We start from the raw sequence: 18,822 nt of genomic DNA on the forward strand, positions 1-18,822 counted from the left end.
CCACTATAGTTTCAGCTTTCTGCAGAGAAGAGGGAAACAACTTACTGGAGAAATTTTAGTGAGAGATAGAATACTTGAGACATTAGAACAGCATGAAAACTTACATAGCAATTTCTGAAAATGTATTGCACTGAATATTGCTGTGTAATTATTTTAAAATTTTCTGAAGTTTTTTACTTGTTCAGTTTCGCCTATTGTTTTATTGTGTTCCAGAATTACATAAAATAATTTTGTTTTGCTATGAAACCACTTAGTGCTATTAAAGCAGTTGTCAGGTCACTTATGAAACTGTAGAAGAGGATATCAGGCAGCGTTCAGTGACACAGGATGGTCTAATCTAATCTAATCACTCACTGTTACTGACAGCCTGACTAAATTTGATAGGAACCTCACCAGTCCCTAGGTACATGCTCAGCCTTACAAATGCTGTGAGACTTTACAGTGCAACCCAATTATAACAAACTGTGTTATTACAAACCTCTCACTATCACCAACTGCTCTTGTGCTCTTGGGAGACACTGCCTTATACCCAGCAGAGGAAATCAAACCTCAGTAAAATAAAGTGCAGGTAAAGAATGCCTTGCTGGTCCTAATAGTCATGTAGTATGGAGATTTAACTACATTTTATTCAACAAATGCTGAATTCCTTTGTTAGCTGCAAACTAGTTGAAAAGAATAATATGATATCTACAGATTCCTCACTGCAATTCTGAATACTACCCAGTGATTTTTTAGAATTTTCTCATGTAAGTAATTTTTATTGAAACAATTGACAAAACTATCCATGTTCTAGATTTTTTGTAAAAGGTGTAACTATCAGGCAATCTGGATTGTGTGTGTTCTGTGTATAGCTATGAACAGAAGTGTCTTCTGGCACTGAAACATTCTAACGGGAGGATGGAGTTGAGAAAAATTAGAAGTGAGAGCGACATAACTCCATAACATGCGTCTCCTGTGCACCACTAGAAAGAACTTTAAATTTCAGATTGTCCTTGCCTCTTAAATGAAGGACAATATGACCATGAGCTTAATAACAAATTTAGATAGCTATAAGATCAGAGTAACGGTGAAATTACACCGCATATTTTGCGCCACTGCAGCAACGTAAAGCTAACAATGCAACGATGAACCAAACAATGTCAGTTTGCTATTTTGTGTCTATTGTGAGATAACCTCAAGTTTAAAAATGATCCATTTAGGTAAAGTTAGAAACTGCTATCTGTCCCATAAACGATTGAAGTGTTACCAGTCATAGAGTCATAAAGCATGGAATCAGACCTTTCAGTCCAACCAGTCCATACCAAACATAATCCCAAACTAAACTAATCCCAACTGTCTGCACCTGGTCCACACCCCTCCAAACCTTTCCAATTCATGTACTTATCTAAGTGTCTTTTAAATGTTGTGACTCTGTCTGCATCCACCACTTCCTCAGGAAGTTCATTCCTCACACAAACCATCTGTGTATAACATTTGCCCCATTGTCTTTTAAAAATCTCTCATGTCAATTTAAGAATAAGCCACAGTCTTGAAATTCCACAACCCTGTTGCAGTTCATTGAATTTTCTGTACTAATTTAAGCGAAAATGTGAATATCTGTTTTGATGGAACAGGTGACAGTACAATAAAATCCTTCTGTTCATATCAGATAAATGATATGCTAGCTCAAAACGTAGCAATAACATAACTGTAGCAGTAAAATACATAGGCTGTTTAACTAAAATTAGAACATAGCATTCGCCAAGGAGGGCTCAGAACCACTGAAGTGTTGTTCGTAATTTTTATTACAATCCTCATACATATTGGATTCTGAAATGAACAGAAACTATTCTAATGACATACATATCTAAATGTCTATAAATTACTGAGAACTGGAAGGAAAACGAAGAAATGAAGTGGCTCGAAAATCCACCAGATCCTGTAGTTGTGTTAAAATTTCAGGTGGCGCCAATGTTTTCCTGATCTTGATCAGACCAAAGTCAACTTTGAAGGAAGTAAGGCTCAGTCTCCTGGGATCTTGCTTGTAACACTTAGAAAAGGAAGCCCAACCTTCGACAAGGAGCATTTGAAACAGCTCTGCTGTGGACTTATCATTGATGTAAATCAGCACATTGATTGACACGGCACAATGAATAATTGAGAAGCACAGAGGTGAGGTAATCTTATAATGGAAATGACAATATCTCTCTTTTATAATTGGTAGTTATGAAACATTTCCAAAGTTTAATTGATTGTAATGTCTATTAGTCATTTCTAAACTTATATCTATCATCTTATATGTTTTCTTACGATATAAAGAATTCAGAACTGAAGTAGTATGTGTATTAATGAGTGAAGTGAATTATTTTGAGATTGATTTATTTTCCTTAAATTTCTAGATCTGTCTAAAATTAGGATGTAATGGAAAAAAAATACAATATTTCATGATATGGTGTGCCTTGTTTTCTTTCTATATTTAATCCTATAGTAAAATCACAGGGATGAAATTGGATTAAACTAATAGAATCAAACAAGTTTGTCATGAAACAGCAGCAGATTTTTCACTATGCATGATAGTTTTCTGCTGAAGTTCACAGAATGATAACTCAAAACCTCTTTAGAGACTTATTTCCTGGTCTTACTTTTACTGTGCTTGAAATGAAAAAGCTCGGCAATATTTTCTGAGTTAATGGGAACAGAAGGCTGGAGAGGTGAAAAATCAGCTGCCAATTTACTCTGATTATATTGTGCATTGCTTATGTGCATTAAGGATAAAATGCAACTTTTAATAAAGTATAATGAATGAATAGAATCTGAAAATAATGGTGCATTAAGGATAAAATGCAACTTTTAATAAAAAGTAGGTGATTACTTCTACAATATTAAGAACGATAACTTCAATTAGTACTTCTAACTAGTAAAATATTATAAAGGTATTTAACTGTTCAAAACATACAAACAAGGTTTAATTCTTTTATTACAAGACACAATGTTGTGGATTTGTATAATTTTATTATAGGTATTTAACTACAGATAAGCACAATCATTTTCTCAATTTTGAATAAAAGGGAAGGCTTGTTAAGATATTTTTTCTGATAGTTGATCATGATTCCTGAGGGGACAACTTCTTAAAAATTCATTTATGGGATGTGGATATTGCTGGCTTGGCCAGATAAACCTACAGTGCTGTTAGAACGGAAGTTTAAGGAGTTTGATACAGACCCACTGAAGGAACAGTAATATATTTCCAAGTCAGGATGGTGAAAGGCTTGGATGTGAGTTTGTCGTTGGAGTGTTCCCATTAATCTGCTGCCCTTGTCCTTCTAGATGGTAGTAGTTTGAGTTTGGAAGATGCGGTCTCAGAAAGCGTGGCAAATTTCATGTTTCCCACAACTGTTGCACCACAGGTGGCTCTAACGCACAGGGAGGTGTAAGAAGTGTGGCAAGTGTAGGGGGTTCAATTGTCAGGGGAATAGATAAGCATTTCTGAGGCCACAAGCGAGACTCTAAGATAATATGTTGCCTCCCAGGTGCTGGGTCAAGGATGTCTCAAGGTGGCTTCAGGACATTCTGGTGGGAGAGCGTGAATAGCCAGTGATTGTGGGATGAAGTCCTAAAATCAGAATATAGGGAGTTAGGAGATAAGTTAAAAACCAGTACCACAAAAGTGGTGATATCAGGAGTACTACCAGATCCATATATCAGTCAGAATATAAATAGCAGGATACATTGGATGATTACATGGCTGAAGAGATGGTGCAAGGGGACCTGTTCTGGGGGAGGTGGGATCAGTACAAACTAAACTTCTGCAGGGAACAAGACAAGTACTTTTACAAATACACACCTTAAGGTTTTGTGCATTTGCAGTAGTGTGAATGAATGAATTATACAAATAGATATAGATGGGCAGGATGTAATTGGAATTATAGAGACATGGCTGCCAGCTGACCAGAGATGGGAACTGAATATCCTGGGGTATTCAGTATTTTGGAAGGACTGACATAAAGGAAATAGCACCAGAGTTGCATTGGTAGTTAAAGAAGAAATTAACACAACAGACAGGATGGATATTAGCTCCAATGATATGGAATCTGTATAGGCAAAGCTGAGAAAATCCCAGGGGCAAAAAATATTAATTGGTGTTAATATAGACCCTTAAACTAGAGGGGTGATGTTGGGATTTGGAATGGGAATTAGAAATGCATTTAATAAAGGAACTGAAATAACTCCACAGAGGCCAGTATCCCACCACCAAGTCACCTTTTATTTACACGTGGAGTGTCTTTGACACTGGTTGGCTCCCTCAGAGCCAGCTCTCAGAGTAAACAGGATGATTGACACTCCTCTTCTTATCTGCCAGCTAGGGTTCCCTGATTGGACCAGGTTAACAGCCCCAATCAGAGAACGCATTTTCGATGAGGTCCACCTGGCTGACCTTGTTATAGTCACAACAGCAACATTTTTAACTATAGGTAATTTTAATCTCCATATAGTTTGGACAAATGAAATTAGTAATAAAATCGTGAAAGAGAAATTCCTGAAGAGAATTTGTGGAATGGTTTTATGGTCAATACACTGAGTAACCACCGAGAGAATAAGCCATCCTTGACTGGAAGTTGTGTAATGAGAATGGATAGTATAGCGACTAGGTAGGTGTAGTGTATTTCTGGTGGTACCGGCTTGATGTGTCTGTATGATCCTATGAATAATTGCCAAGATGTGAGGCTCCTTGGGGATGTGCAACCATAATATGAAAAATTCTTCATCAAAGTGGAGACTGACCTAGTTGATTCTGTGATTAGAATCTAAATAGAGGAAACTATGGTGGTGTAAGGCTTCAGTTAGCTATCATAGATTGAAGAATGTTGTTTAAAGGAAAGATGGTGGAAAATCAATATCAAATATTTAAAGGGCGCACTAGTGAACTTCAACAATAGTTCATTCCTGTCTGGTGCAAAACTAAAATGGAAAAGATAGGCAAACCATGACTGACAAGGGAAATTATAGATAGTATTAGATCTAAGGAAGAAGCATACAATTTGGCCAGAAAAACAGCAGGTGTAAAGAATGGGAGCAGTTTAGAATTTGGCAAAGGAGGGAAAAGGGATTGATTAAAAAAGCGAAAATAGAATTCATGAGGAAGCTTGCAGAGAACCTGAAAATGGATTGTAGAAGTTTCTATAAGTACATGAAGAGAAAAGAATTGTTGAAGATAAATGCGGGTCATTTACAATTGGGAACAGGGAGATTTATAATGGGGAATGAGGAAATGGCTGTCCAACAAAGTACATACTTTGGTCTGTGTTCACAAATGAAGACACAAGTAACAGACCTGAAATGTTGAATACAGATTTAGCAAGAGGGAGGAAATGAATTAAATCAGTATGTGGAGGAAAATGGTGTTGGTAAAATTTATAGGATTAAAGGATGATAAATCCCCAGGCCCTGATAATCTACATCCCAGAATACTTAAGGAAGTAGCCCCAGAAATAGTGGATGCATTGGTGATAATCTTTTATGATTCTATAGACTCTGCTATATTTCCTAAGGTTGGAGGGTAACTAATCAATTTAAAAAGGGAGGTGGACAGAAAACCAAGAATTAAAGACCAGTGAGTCTAATGTCAGTAGTGTGGAAAATTTTAAAGTCCATTATAAAAGATTTAATAGCAGAGCACTTGGAGAACAGTGAATATATCAGATAGAGTCAACGTAGATTTAGAAAAGAGAAATAATGCTTGACAAATCTATTCGAATTCTTCAAGGATGTAACTAGTAGAGTTGATTATGGGAAGCCAATGGAAGTTGTTCTTTGGACTTTCGAAAGGCTTTCAACAAAGTTCCACATAAGACATTAATGTGTAAAATGAATGGATTTTTTTTGGTGTGGAGAAGCTTGTCTATTAAGATGGATAGAAAAACTGTTTGGTAGACAGGAAACAAATAGTAAGAGTAAATGGATCTTTTCTGACTGACAGGCAGTGACATACAACAGGGGTAAAGTGCTAGGATCCCAGCTGTTCTCAGTATGAATTACTGATTTAGATTAGGGATCTAAGTTGGTTGGAAGGTGAGCTGTGAGGAGGATGAAGACATGCTGCAGTGTGATTTGGAAAAACTGAGTGAGTTGGCAAATGCATGACAGTGTAATATAGATACAAATGAGGTAGCAAAAACAGGAAGACATTATTATCTGAATGGCTATAAGTTAAGAGAGCTGAATGTGCAATGCCACTGGGTGTCTTTGTACACCAGCCACTTAAAGTAAGGGTGCAGATACAGTAGGCAGTCAAGTAAGGCAAATGGTATATTGAACTTCATAGCGAGAGGATTTGAGTACAAGAGCAGGGATATTTTAATGAGAATAAACAAGTCATTGGTGAAACCACATCTGGAATATTGCATGGATTTTATGTCTCTTTATCTGAGGAAGGATGTTCTTGCTATAGAGGCAGTACAGCGAGTGCTTACCAGGATGATTGCTAGGATGGTGGGACTGACATATGAAAAGAGGTTGAATCAATCATGATGCTATTCACTGGAGTTCAGAAAAATCTGGAAGATCTCAAAGAAATACATAAAATTCTAATGGGACTAGACAACGCAGATACAGGAAGGATATTTTCAATGCTGGGGAGGTCAAGAACCAGGGCCCACAGTCTAAGGTATGGACTAAACCATTTAGGATTGAGATATGGAGAATCTTTTTCAGTGAGAGAGGTGAGCCTGAGGAATCACTACCCACAGAAAACAGTTAAGGCCAAACATTTTATGATTTCAAGAATTGGGGCTAAAGGAGACAGAGGAAAAATGGAAACAAGCTATGGAGCTTGATGATTGAGTGGTGGAGCAGGCTGGAAGAGCCTTCTCCCGCTCCTATTTTGTATGGTTCAGTGTTTCTAATCCAACTAAATGTCATCAGTAATATTCTTTGCCTAGTATTTTTATTGCATTAGAGTTACTTGCCATTTATCAGCCTGAGCCTGGATGTTTACCATGCCTTACTACATGTGGATATGGACTACTTCAGTAACTGAAGAGAAAGAAAAATCTGGAGATGCTGGAATCCAAAATAGATAGACAGGAGGCTGGAAGAACCCAGCAAGCCAGGCAGCATCAGGAGGTGGACAAGTCAACATTTCAGGTCTGGCCTTGTCCTGACGAAGGGTTACACCAGTAACTGAAGAGTCTCAAATGTGCAATCATAGCAAACATCCCCTCTTTTGACCTTATGATGAAAGTAAGGTCATTAATGAAGCAATTGAGTTAGTTTATTTTTCTTCTTGTGACTTGGAGCTCAGTGAGAAAGCTGATATGCATTGTTCTTCACTTGATAAAATGATGATTACCTTTCTTCAGGATTTGTTGCACTTTGTGTGGTAAAGGTGTTTCTACAATGTTAACTGGTTGGGGTTACAGGATTTTGATTCAATGATAATACCTAAAGATTGACAGTACATGTCCAAATTAGGATGATATGTGACTTGGATGGGAACTTGGAGGCAAAGGTGATGTTCCCATGCACTTCATGATCCATTGGTCAGTAGAGATAATGGGTTTAGGAGATGCTGCCAAATGAAATCTCTGCAAGTGGCTTCTGTATATCCTGTAGAGAGCATACACTGTGGCCATAGTGCACAGAGGGTGATGTGGATGGCTACACCAGTGGATGGAGTATCAATCAATAGTCTGCCTTTGTTCTGAATGGCACTACATTCTGCACAAGGTGATAGCGCAAAACTCTTTGGCCATGTTTCTTTCAGGAATAAACAATCTCTAATGAATTTACAGTGGAAGCTGGTTTTGTTTCATAAACCAAAAAAAAACTTACTTTCTTCTGGATATTCTTAAACCAAATTCATAGGACAGTTGCAAGTGAAAATATGTTTACAAATAAGTTGAAACTTAACAAGTGAATAAGTTCAAATTCAGTGAATGCCCAAAACAGGTGGGGGTGGATTGGTCATTTGTACATAGCCTCCCCCATTTCCCTTCTCAGTGTCTTCAATGATCAAGAGAAATGGGGGATATAGTTTTCTAAAATAAAATTTTTAATAATACAATACAATCTAATTTACTTTAAGGTTTTTGATAAATTGTACCCGGACAGCTAAAAATAAATTATAATTTCCCTTTGTGGTATTAGAGATCCTGGACCACCTCGGGACTTTATTTCCTAACACAGGTTAAAAGTGAAAGTCTAAAAATAAAGTGTGAAAATTTCACACAACACAGGTAAGAGCAATTCCTGTATTTAGAATGCTATTGTAAGGGTTCCTGTATGTACTGTTGGACGCACTTCAGATGCTGTTAATATAAAGAATGGATGTGCATAGCCACCTTTGCTGATAATCACCACTTTTATCGTGAATCTAGTGATCATGAAAAACCTCTTCAAATAGGAACGGTTTTGCTTGTTTGTTCGACTTCTACATCTCTGGTATCTGACCCAGATTCCATAGCAACATTGGCAACAATTGGCTTTTTTACATGAACATTTACTTTGAAAATCACAATCTCGCTTTTTTCATTTCTGAACATTGGGCCTCTAGACACAGAAAATACAGTTGTGGGATCAGAAAGGTGGAAGGCAATAATCATCCACTGAAGGCAGTAGTAGCCATTCATCCACCGAGTAGCGCTGAGTCAGAAATTAATTCTAGCAGAGGTAACAGTTTGTTCGAGGAACTTTAACATTCTGGGTAAAATGATGAACTCTTAGCTTATAGGTGCTTTCACAAAATAACTCCTCCATTTAGCATTTCTTATTTTTTACATGGATTCTTCAACAGGACAATAAATATTACCAGATAAAATATTGCTAACAGGTTGGTCTGTCATATTTCAAATCAAAAAGAGCAATAAGGATGACTTTGAAGTCTATGGTATCAGGCAGGTAGCCAGTGTGGATGATCCATGCAAAGTAGATCATCAAACACATCAAATTATTTTTGTGATCTGCCTCATGGAAACAAAACCAACAAACTGCTTACTCTGGGTACAACATCCAGATTTTCCGCAAAGGAGCACAGATAGGGTGGTGGGAGTGAACCCTTCTTTGTTAGGGTCCAGTCAACCAGAAGTACTTGGTCAGGGAAGATAACACGCAGATGAAAACATTTCTGTGGGAGATCAGAACGTTCAATTTAACTTGTAAACTGCTTCTAGAACAATTCAGGAATGGTTTTATGAATGAAGGAACAAATTACTGCGGATGCTGTACTGAAAACAAAAAATGCTAGTAATCACAGCGAGTCAGGAAGCATCCATAGAGAGAGAGCAAGCTAACATTTCTACTCTAGAGGACACTTCATCAGTGTTGGTGTGAAGTGTGGAGGGGGCAGCATTTATGCAATAGTGGGCCAGGGTGGAGTGCTGCAGGAGAAAGGGTATTGATAGAGCAAATTACTCCCCTCCACTATTGCATATGTGCTTCCACACTTCACATCAGCGCTGATGAAGAGTTCTCTGGACTCGGAATGTTAGTTTGCTCTCTCTCCATAATGCTGCTTGACCCGTTGTGATTTCCAGCACCTATTGTTTTCAGTTGTGGTTTAATGAAAGATCTTAACCAATCTCTATGTCAAAGGAACCTGCATATCACATGGTGAGGCAACTCCCTTGTTCTTAATAGTGAGAATAGCTGCCTAATATTAAGTCTTGACTAAAATGGGAAAGGTCTCTTATGATACAGAGGTAGTGTCTCTGGATCAAGAGACCCTGTTTCAAGACCCAATTACTCCAGTGGTATGTTCATCTCTGAAGAGATTAAAAGATGGAAATATGATAGGTTTTTAATAATATTGGTTTCACTGGAAAATAGAATTATGAGGAAACCAAAAACACTTGCGAAACTTTTGTGATGTATTTGTGGGATTTTGACAGTCACTTTTATATCTAAACATCAAAAGTTTTCTGAATCTGACTCTCAGCTTCAATAAAAAGATAATAGCTACAATTAAAAACTTTAATATAGGCCTTAGCCCACAAAGACTGAAAGTGCAGTGGAGCGTACATTTGCTATAACTTAAGCTGCAGGTGTACCACACATTCATTCTCTCTTATTACAGAGAGAGAAATGCACAAGAGAGATGCTTTCAGCAGTGTTAGATTTGGAAATGATTGAATTGGGATGGGAGTACTGAGGCGTGAGATTTATTTTTCTAGCAAGTTCTGAGGCAGACCCAATGCACCAAAGGAAATTTCAATTTTTATATCACTTGTTGAATTTTATAGCATTTTTAGAGTTTATTATATTTCAGCTTTACAAACCAGGAATGGTTTCTCTTGGAAAGATGATAAATATTTTAAATATTAAAACAAAAATACTTGTGGAGGATTCAGTACAATTTCAAAAGATATGATTCCTTGCATGAGTTATTGAGGCTCAGGTTAGCATGTTCATTTGTGAACTGAAATGTTTAGTAACACACACCCACAACAATGCTGAAAGACAATGCATTCTGCATTTACAAGACAACAGGACCCAGGAGAGGGAACGACAAAAGGTCCTCATTCCCAGGACCATGTTTCTTGGGGGCCTTGGCTCTTTGGTCACTGTGCACAGTAACCAATCAGCTGTGTTAATCTTAGTGATTGGCAGGCAGCTCAGCCATTGATAGCTGATTTTCTGAAGAGGTGCATTCATTGGCCCAGTAGGTGGTACCAGATTCCCTAATCCCTCCTACTTTTCAACCTCATGTCAGGCCTCAGGAAGCCCCCAATGACTGTTCTGTTTTTATTAAGAGTTTTCTTCACTTCAAACCTAACTAGAAGCTGCTAGAGCATAAGGTAAGCTATTGTAATGTCTAGTGCCTCCTCTGTAGCCCAGAAGGCCTAACGCAATTTCCTCCCTCTGGTAGTGTATCCCTGGTCAAGGCTCTTGCTAACCAATGCCTTATGGTCTTTACAGAGTGAGAGTGGGAAGGAGTCAGAATGTGGAAGGGTATTTAAAGGTATGATGCATGAGGAAATATTGAAATGTTTGAAAAGAGAAGGTTTTGGACCCGTTGCATCCAATTAAATGAAATTTTTTTTCAGTCTGTGTATTTGTTGTGAAAATGACATTTGTGGAGAAGTAGTTAGCTGGAGATTGTTGGTTTTAGGGTACAAGATATTCAATGTTTGTTACATGTGAGCTTGCTGCTAACAAGCGCAGAACTCTATTGGAGTGTTTTGTTAGGTCAGCCAGGTTAATTCAAGGGTCAATATTGTTCACCGGTCAATCAGTTTCACTCTGAGAAAAATGCCTGAGAAATAATTGTGTTGCTGCCTCCTTCCTTTTCTGAAATCTCTCATCACAATTTGTGAATCGAAAAGCCTTCATTGATGCCAGCTGAGTGCTCTTAAAGTGAGACCTCTGAATCAATGGCAGTATTTTCAAGGGAGGAATAAATCAGTTAGTCATGACTACACCAGTGAGAAACTCTGGGACCAGTAGTTGATGTCGAAAATGACCTCTCAGCTGTAAGCAAGCTTCTGAGAAATATATCCAGTTTTTCTGACTTTACTTTTTGTTTTAATTAAGTGTTAGAACTTTGCAGAGTATCAAACATTATCATTGTTTTGTATATTTAGGATAGTTTATTAATATTAGTGGGAAAGTGGATATAATTGTATGTTTTAATTTCTGCATCTTATGAGTAGGTTTCAGAAATACAAATCTTTACATGTTAACATAAGGAATTTGTGGACCTTTTGTTTTATAAGTTATTTATTTATTAAGAACCCTTTTAAACTCAAACTCAAACTCACCACTAATTCAGGGAAGAAGTGAAGAGAGGAGTCTGTTCACCCTTCCTGATTTGATCGGTAAATTTGTAGTGCTGTGAACATGTCTAATCTTGTGATTTATGAGTATAATCCTTTGGGATATGAATTTTTTTACATGTAAGACAATGGAAGCTATTAAACAAATCTAAGGCAATTCCAATTCAGGGAGTGCTTAATTAACATGGTCAGTGGTAGAGTAGATAAATAATAGATAGGTGGTCCTCCATAGCTTCATGAAGGAACAAGTGAATCTGGTAAGGTTGAAGTTGCACTCAATGAATGTATAAATTATTCAGGTAAATTGTCGAAATCAAAGAATGTAAACAGCAATTGCTAAACAAGAGAAAGTATTAAAGTCTCCAAATACCTTTTCAGATCAAAAGACTAATTAAAGAATTGAAGAAATTTAGCTTGAATCTCTAGCTGGGACTTCCTAAATAGAATTCAGGGAGTTATCGTTTGGGTTTTAATTTTGCAAATGCTCTCTCAAATAGTTGCGGTTGAGGCCTGGAAGCAGCATTGAGACAAATGGAATGAGAGAATCTTTCAGGAGCTGTAGATCAATAGCTAACAACGATCAGAAACTCTGTTTGCAAAGTCATTAAGCAAGAAGGCATTGTGGCCTAAGCTTGAATTGAATATCCATGCTCCTGTGATGCTAAAGGATCTTTTGGCGGGTGTGAGTGGAATGACTCCATTAAATCTCATACCTCAGTGAACAAGGGCGTAATCCTGCTGAGTAAAGACACAGTTTTTGAAGCTTTCTCTTGCACTCGAGGAAAATGCACAAAAACTAACTAACTAGGGGGAAAGCAACACTTAACGTTGTAGGAAAGGCTATGTTGATTGGTTGATAAGTCGACTTTGATTGGTAGAGGTGTCGATTTCAAGAATGGACCACTTTGCTTTAACTGTCAACTTTTGTTTATGTTTTAAACAAGGCCAGTTGATCAAGGCATCATCATGAGAAATTAAACAGAAAATCACTGTCATGTGCTTTGTTGCATTGAAAAAGGCATAGTGCGTATACACACAGAGCAAGGTATTAATGTAATAGATTCCAACATATGCAAGTGACCTACTTGAGCTTGACCGACAGTCTCAATTAGATTGTCAAGTGAGCTTGGAGTATGACACATTTGTGTGTATGAGAAATGAGATATTAACACACAGAGCCCTGTTCTTTGCAGGCAGAACGTGTACACACTGCATGTGTTTCACCGCAACAAAATATGTGGCTGACATTCTCTGCTTCAGTTCTCTGTTAATGGCTTTGATCAGAGTCAATTACTCTTGTTTAAAATTTAAACAGTGTTTGGCAGTTAACTGTTGCATTTCCCTTGTAACGCATCTACCACTAAAAGTCCACTTGTCAACCATAAGCACACCCTTCTCCAGTTTTCCCTTCACTTTGGTATTTTTTGTGAATTGTCCTGATGAGTGCAAGATGAAATGCTTCAATAAAATGTATTTTTTTTCCAGTAATACACAAATTATTTTGACTTATAGTAACACTGTTGAGAATCAAATTGAATCCCAGAACATTCGAATACAACTTGGTTTGTTCCCAGGAGAAGTGAAAGAATGTTCAAAGTCACGGCAAGTATTGGGGGACAGTTAGATGGAAATGACCATAGAGCAGGGAGTGCTTTGTTGGACATTTTGGGCTGAAAAATGTGATTATGAATCATGGTAGTAGCATTTGCTTTGTTTAGCTTTTCTGCAGTAAGTACTTGGTTTAAAATGTGAAATTTTGTCATTTACTTCTAAAATTAATAACTGGCTGTTGAATTTATTTTGAACAGCTAGTGGTCCTCACTCAGACTGAAATGCTCACCACTATGACAGGGTCAAACTTACAAAATAATGATAGTGTAAAGAAATAAGAAATGTCAAGGAGCTGCAGAAAGCTACGCAAGTAAATTAAAGAGATTATCAGTGCAGGTAGTAGAACAAGGGACCTAAAAAAGCAACTGGATGGAATCTTGTCACATGGGATTCAGGGTTATAAGAAAGGTAACTGGAGAATACTGTGCATAAATGGACTAGTTGGACTGAAAGTAGTCTTTTTCATAGTATTCTGTATTCAAGAGCTCTCGATATAAATTAACATGCTCTTATTTGCTTTTTGTTGTTTCCCAGCAACGCCGAAAACCCAGCAAAGCTGAAGGCAAAATGAAAGTCTTTCCTTTCAAAGCTGAGCTTTCCTTTCGACAAAAGTCAAACCAGTTCATTGAAAATCAAGGCAAAGTAAGTCAGATTTTTTTTTGTAGCGATTGCAAATACAATTTAGAGGAGGCTTTGACTGCGCTGTCACTTCTGCTATGATGATTTGAATCTGCTACATATACCAAGAGAATGACTGTCATTTTGATGTATTCATTATCATGCACATGTCCATTTTGTCAATGTGGGAATGTATTAAAAAGAGATATTTGCTGCTTTGATATAAATGTGGATCTCTTGAGAAGAAGTTGTATGTTTGGAAGAATATAATGAGAGAGGTGACAATGGAAATAACCTCTTATTCATCAAAAACTATAATGAAGCTTGCTGTATGTTTTTAGGTATGGCTGTCATGCGTACTCATTCATAATATGTTCCAAGCAAATCACTCGTGCATGGGTTTTTGCTGAGCCTGTCTGAATTGTAAAAATGACGGACCAGCATAGAAATTAGATTCCTCCCCATCCCACACCCCAAGGCTGCATTTCCATATTTTGGGGGCAACATGGGATCAGGTTGGGATTTGCGCATATTTAAATCACCAGCTGCCTCCACTGAAGTGGTCTTTTACTATCATTGTAGTCTGAAATGCAGATTAGCCCTAGGAAGAGAAGGTTTAAACATTCCTAATTTCTTTGGATAGACAGGGGTGCCTCTTTGAAGGGACAATGTACTTATTTGGATATGTTCAGAGGACACGTCTGAGGGATGTAATGTGCTTTTTGCAATGATTAAAAGTAGGCATAAATATGAGGAGAAGATATGCAAACTCATTACTGTCGAGCTCAATGCAACTGTAAACAGACTTGTTAAAAATCAAATTTCAAATTAGTCAGGAGCATCTGTTAAGGGTATCTCAAAAATGGCATGTCAAAGGGAGCTGTTAAATTGTCAAGGAATTTAAAACTCATGTCAATTTTGATTTTGTTTTTAAAGCATAGCCCTTATTTCTTTCAGTTTGTCTGCTAACATCAAACTAATTTCTTTTAATACTACTGGATTAATGCTGAATGAATGATTTCAAAACAACCCATTATTGCAGTAGGTTGCCTACCATTTGTGAGTTTGATTGTTAGCGACAAGTAGTTATAGACTCTTTAACATAGAAATATGAATTCCAATGTTTGTTATAAGGTGTTCTTGCAACTGAACGCAATGTTTTGTCTTCGATATTTATTTAGTAGGAGGAATGCAAACGTAGCAAATAGGATCTTTGAGTGAGAGTGATTTATTTCCACATAGTGAAGTCTGCAATATACACCTGGTAGTTTATTTGTTTCGAACTTTATTTTATCTCATCTGTACATGGATACATAGGTATGCCCATGTTGGCTACTCAATGGGTTGACATGGTAGATGGAAACGCATGGGTTGGTATGATTTGGTACCAAGTCGACAATTGGGGGTTTTAAAAGGCAAGGGGGTTAAATGGAAGTCATAATGGAGGGTATTTGGGTCCACTGGAGTCGTTTGGGGTTTAGCTTAGCATGAGGAACGATGTGAATGAGGGGAATGAGTTGGGCAATGTATAAAAGTGCCAGGGCTGAGGGCGAGAGGGATATTTCATATGACATTCTATTTATCCAGCTAGTCCTCCTCTACACCTCACTGCTCCCTCAGTTCTTCTGTGGCAACTCACATGACTTCTAATCCAGTGCTGCACCTTCAACCCCTCTCTTTCCCCCTACACCCATTCAACACCAACACCCCTGAAAACATTTGCACAGCTGGGAATTTTCTCATCTCTGCGCACTGAGTGTGGGAGCAAACCTCTGCACCTTAATTTTTGCATTGTACGGTAGATCCAGGAATTAATCTTTTGAATTCAGAATTTTAATGTTCTAGCTTGAAAAGCAACAAGCATAGACACTTAAATTTTTAATAGCCACAGCAAACCTGTCTGCAGTAATCATCAATTATCATTCCAATATTTAACACATAACAGGCTATAAAATGGAACCAAATCACTAGCTATACCTGTTATGTAAAGATATGTAAATATAGAAACAGATGCCAAAGTTTGTTTGTTTTTCCGTTTAAGTAGGAGCAATTTCAGATATAGAAAGAAACATAAAACCAAGGAACTTAATACATTTTCATGTACATAGTGCACAATTTTCAAATGAGGGATTTGGTTTAATTTTCATAGAGCTTTATTTCTCTCTTCCTTTGTTGTAATCCATTTGCAGGCAGACACAGCAACTTTTTTACATTAAGAAATGTCAGCCCATGTTAGTTTAAGCAGATCTGAGGTCAGTGCTGACCATCATAATCCCCAATGGTGTGCTGAGTAAGGTAAAAACATGCAATTTGTATGTTATATAGTGAAGTCCTAATTGAATTTGTTATAAGAACAGAGGAATTAACAAGTGAGTATTTTATGAAGACCACAAAAAGCTGTTTCAGGTAAAAACAAGCCAAACTGGCACTTCTATTGACAAAGGGTCAGTTAGATTTGAAACATCAGCTCTTTTCTCTCCTTGCAGATGCTGCCAGACCTGCTGAGACTTTCCAGCATTTTCTCTTTTGGTTTCAGATTCCAGCATCCACAGTAATTTGCTTTTATTTGGCATTTCTATTAACATAATTAGCTTCCTCATACAGATAGAAGTCACAGAAACATAAGACTATATGAGCTGTTAAATCTGTTCAACCGTCCAATGGGTATGTGGCTGTTTCATGGCATAACTCCACATACCTGTCTTCATCGCATATTCCTAATTTATCAATCTCATAATTTAAGATTAACAGTTAACCATACATCAATTTCATTTGTGGAAAATGGTTCAAAACTTTGATCACACCTTCCAAGCCAGAAGTGTTGCAGATCTCATTCCTGAAAGGGCAGACACTAATTTTTAGACTGAGTCCCTTAGTGTTTGACTGCACAACAAATGAAAGTAGTTTCTCTCTATAATCAATCAATTTCCCTTAACGCTTTGAACACTTTGATCAATGGAATATAACCTTACTTGGTATGATCTCTCCTTTTTAATTTAACCTTTGTGGTCATTCAGGTGCATCTGTGCTGGATTCCGTCAACAGCCAGTATATATCATTCCTACAGTGTGTTGACCAGAATGATTCATAATGGACCAACTGGAGCATTATGTTGCTGTGTTGCTGCAGTAGCAAGGTTATCTGCCACAAGTGAAACTTGCAAAATCAAAGGTGCTTTGTAACCCACAAAGAGGGCAACATTGCTATTGTGGATTTCTTCCTTAAGAGTATAAAGTGAAAGTGGAGGTTTTGTGTCTCCTTTTTTAGTTATATCCATCATTATTGGGCAACAATGAACAAACCTTGACAAACCAGCTGCAGGTCTGCAGCTACACCTCATAAACCTGCTTCTCTCTCCCCCCATCAGGCAGTCAGCCAGGCCCCAGAGACAGACGTAATCTGTGCCAGGAGTTCAGTCAGAGTAGTTCGTGGAGGTTGACCTTTAAAATCCTGTAACATTGACACTTTATAATGTGTCAGCACAGATGTTGTGATTTTGCTGCTTTAGCATCAGTAACAGGAACTTCACCCAAATAGCTAATGAAAAATGGCTGTGTCCCAGCCGACAATTTCAGCTACAACCCCACATTTGATTTAGAGTTTAAAAAAATATATAATAATTCCTGACTGGATTGATTTAAGCCAAGTTGTGGCATGGCCTCATCAAACCACTGAGTGTGGATGGATTTGACTTTTCACCCACTGTTCTACTGTATTTCTGTCACACACATACTACACTGTACTTATTAAGTACCAGGATAGACCAAGTGATAGGTGAGAATTAAGAGTTTCATTTACCAGTGTAAAAACAATAATTGCATCTGTCATGCTAAGAATGCAAGTCAGCATTCATTGCATTGCCATTTATCCAAAATTAAAACAGCCATGAGATAATAACTAGCTCTGTGCTGGACGAACATCAATGTCTTAGTTTTGAAAGTGAATGAAGGCCTAGATTTTATGCTTCTTGGCAACAGATTTGAAGCTGTGGCAAGACCTGTAAAATCCAGTGGGTGGCTTTCCTGCCACTTACTGGCCTGCTCCATCCCTGTCTGCAATTTTTCAGAAGATACAGAAGGCCTCAGGCCTATTTGGGGCCTTGGGGCTACTTAAGGGTCTTGACTGTACTCACTGGTATTTTGCCCATGGTATGGTGGAAGAAGCCAGGTTGTGCAGGAAGCTTGGTAGCTTTAGCTCTGTGGGTTTGTGCCAGACAAATTGGTTTGGACCTCCTCAGCCAGGCACCTGGTACCATCTGAGATATACAGCTAAAGATTGTCCGGCAAATCTGCCTGAGGTACACTTGCTCCTGAACATTAAACCTCAGCCCATTTGCCCTATTTCTGGCTCCTCTGTAACCAGTGATATACTCAATTAGTGGCTTGCGTTACAGAGAAGTAAATCATGACAGATAAACTCTCTCTTTCACTCTGTCTTTCTCCCTCCCTTTGCTTTTCTCCCACGTCTATCTCTTTTGAGCCCCCTCCTGCTTTTCTCTTCCTTTCTTCTATCCTCTCTTTTCTTTTTAAACCGATCTAACCAATTGGTGCACAGCTGTTTGAGACCATCCTGCATTGCAGTGTTGGGTTCAGTTACTGAGTAACTCATTTCTATTCTTCTTTGGTCACAAACAAAAACAAAGTAAATTTACACGGTCAGTATTAGAACTGTCTTCAGAACTGAAGTTCACTGGACTTGCAACTTTAATTCCATTTGTCTTCCCACAGATGCTACCGGATCTGCTGAGTTTCTCCATCAATTTCTGATTTTGTTTCCTTTTGATTTTTAAGCAAAATACAAGCGCATCATTATTCCCAACCCAACAATGACAGGCACAATAAGTATG

The 18,822-nt window shown here is 37.8% G+C and overlaps 1 long non-coding RNA gene across 3 annotated transcripts in view; it reads left to right on the forward strand.

The window, feature by feature from the left end:
- The first annotated feature begins 2,073 nt into the window (after nucleotides 1–2,073).
- Nucleotides 2,074–18,822, forward strand: part of LOC140460620 (uncharacterized) — a 117,720-nt gene continuing 100,971 nt past the window's right edge. For 2 of the 3 annotated variants that reach the window (XR_011954258.1, XR_011954303.1), the window contains exons 1-2: nucleotides 2,074–2,151; nucleotides 13,893–14,000. This is a non-coding gene — a long non-coding RNA (uncharacterized lncRNA). Of the gene's footprint in view, nucleotides 2,152–10,665; nucleotides 10,770–13,892; nucleotides 14,001–18,822 lie in introns of those variants that run through there. The other variant, XR_011954274.1, reaches the window with a different exon arrangement.

Source organism: Chiloscyllium punctatum, chromosome 1 (assembly GCF_047496795.1).
Source record: "Chiloscyllium punctatum isolate Juve2018m chromosome 1, sChiPun1.3, whole genome shotgun sequence".
Classification (NCBI taxonomy): Eukaryota; Metazoa; Chordata; class Chondrichthyes; order Orectolobiformes; family Hemiscylliidae; genus Chiloscyllium; species Chiloscyllium punctatum.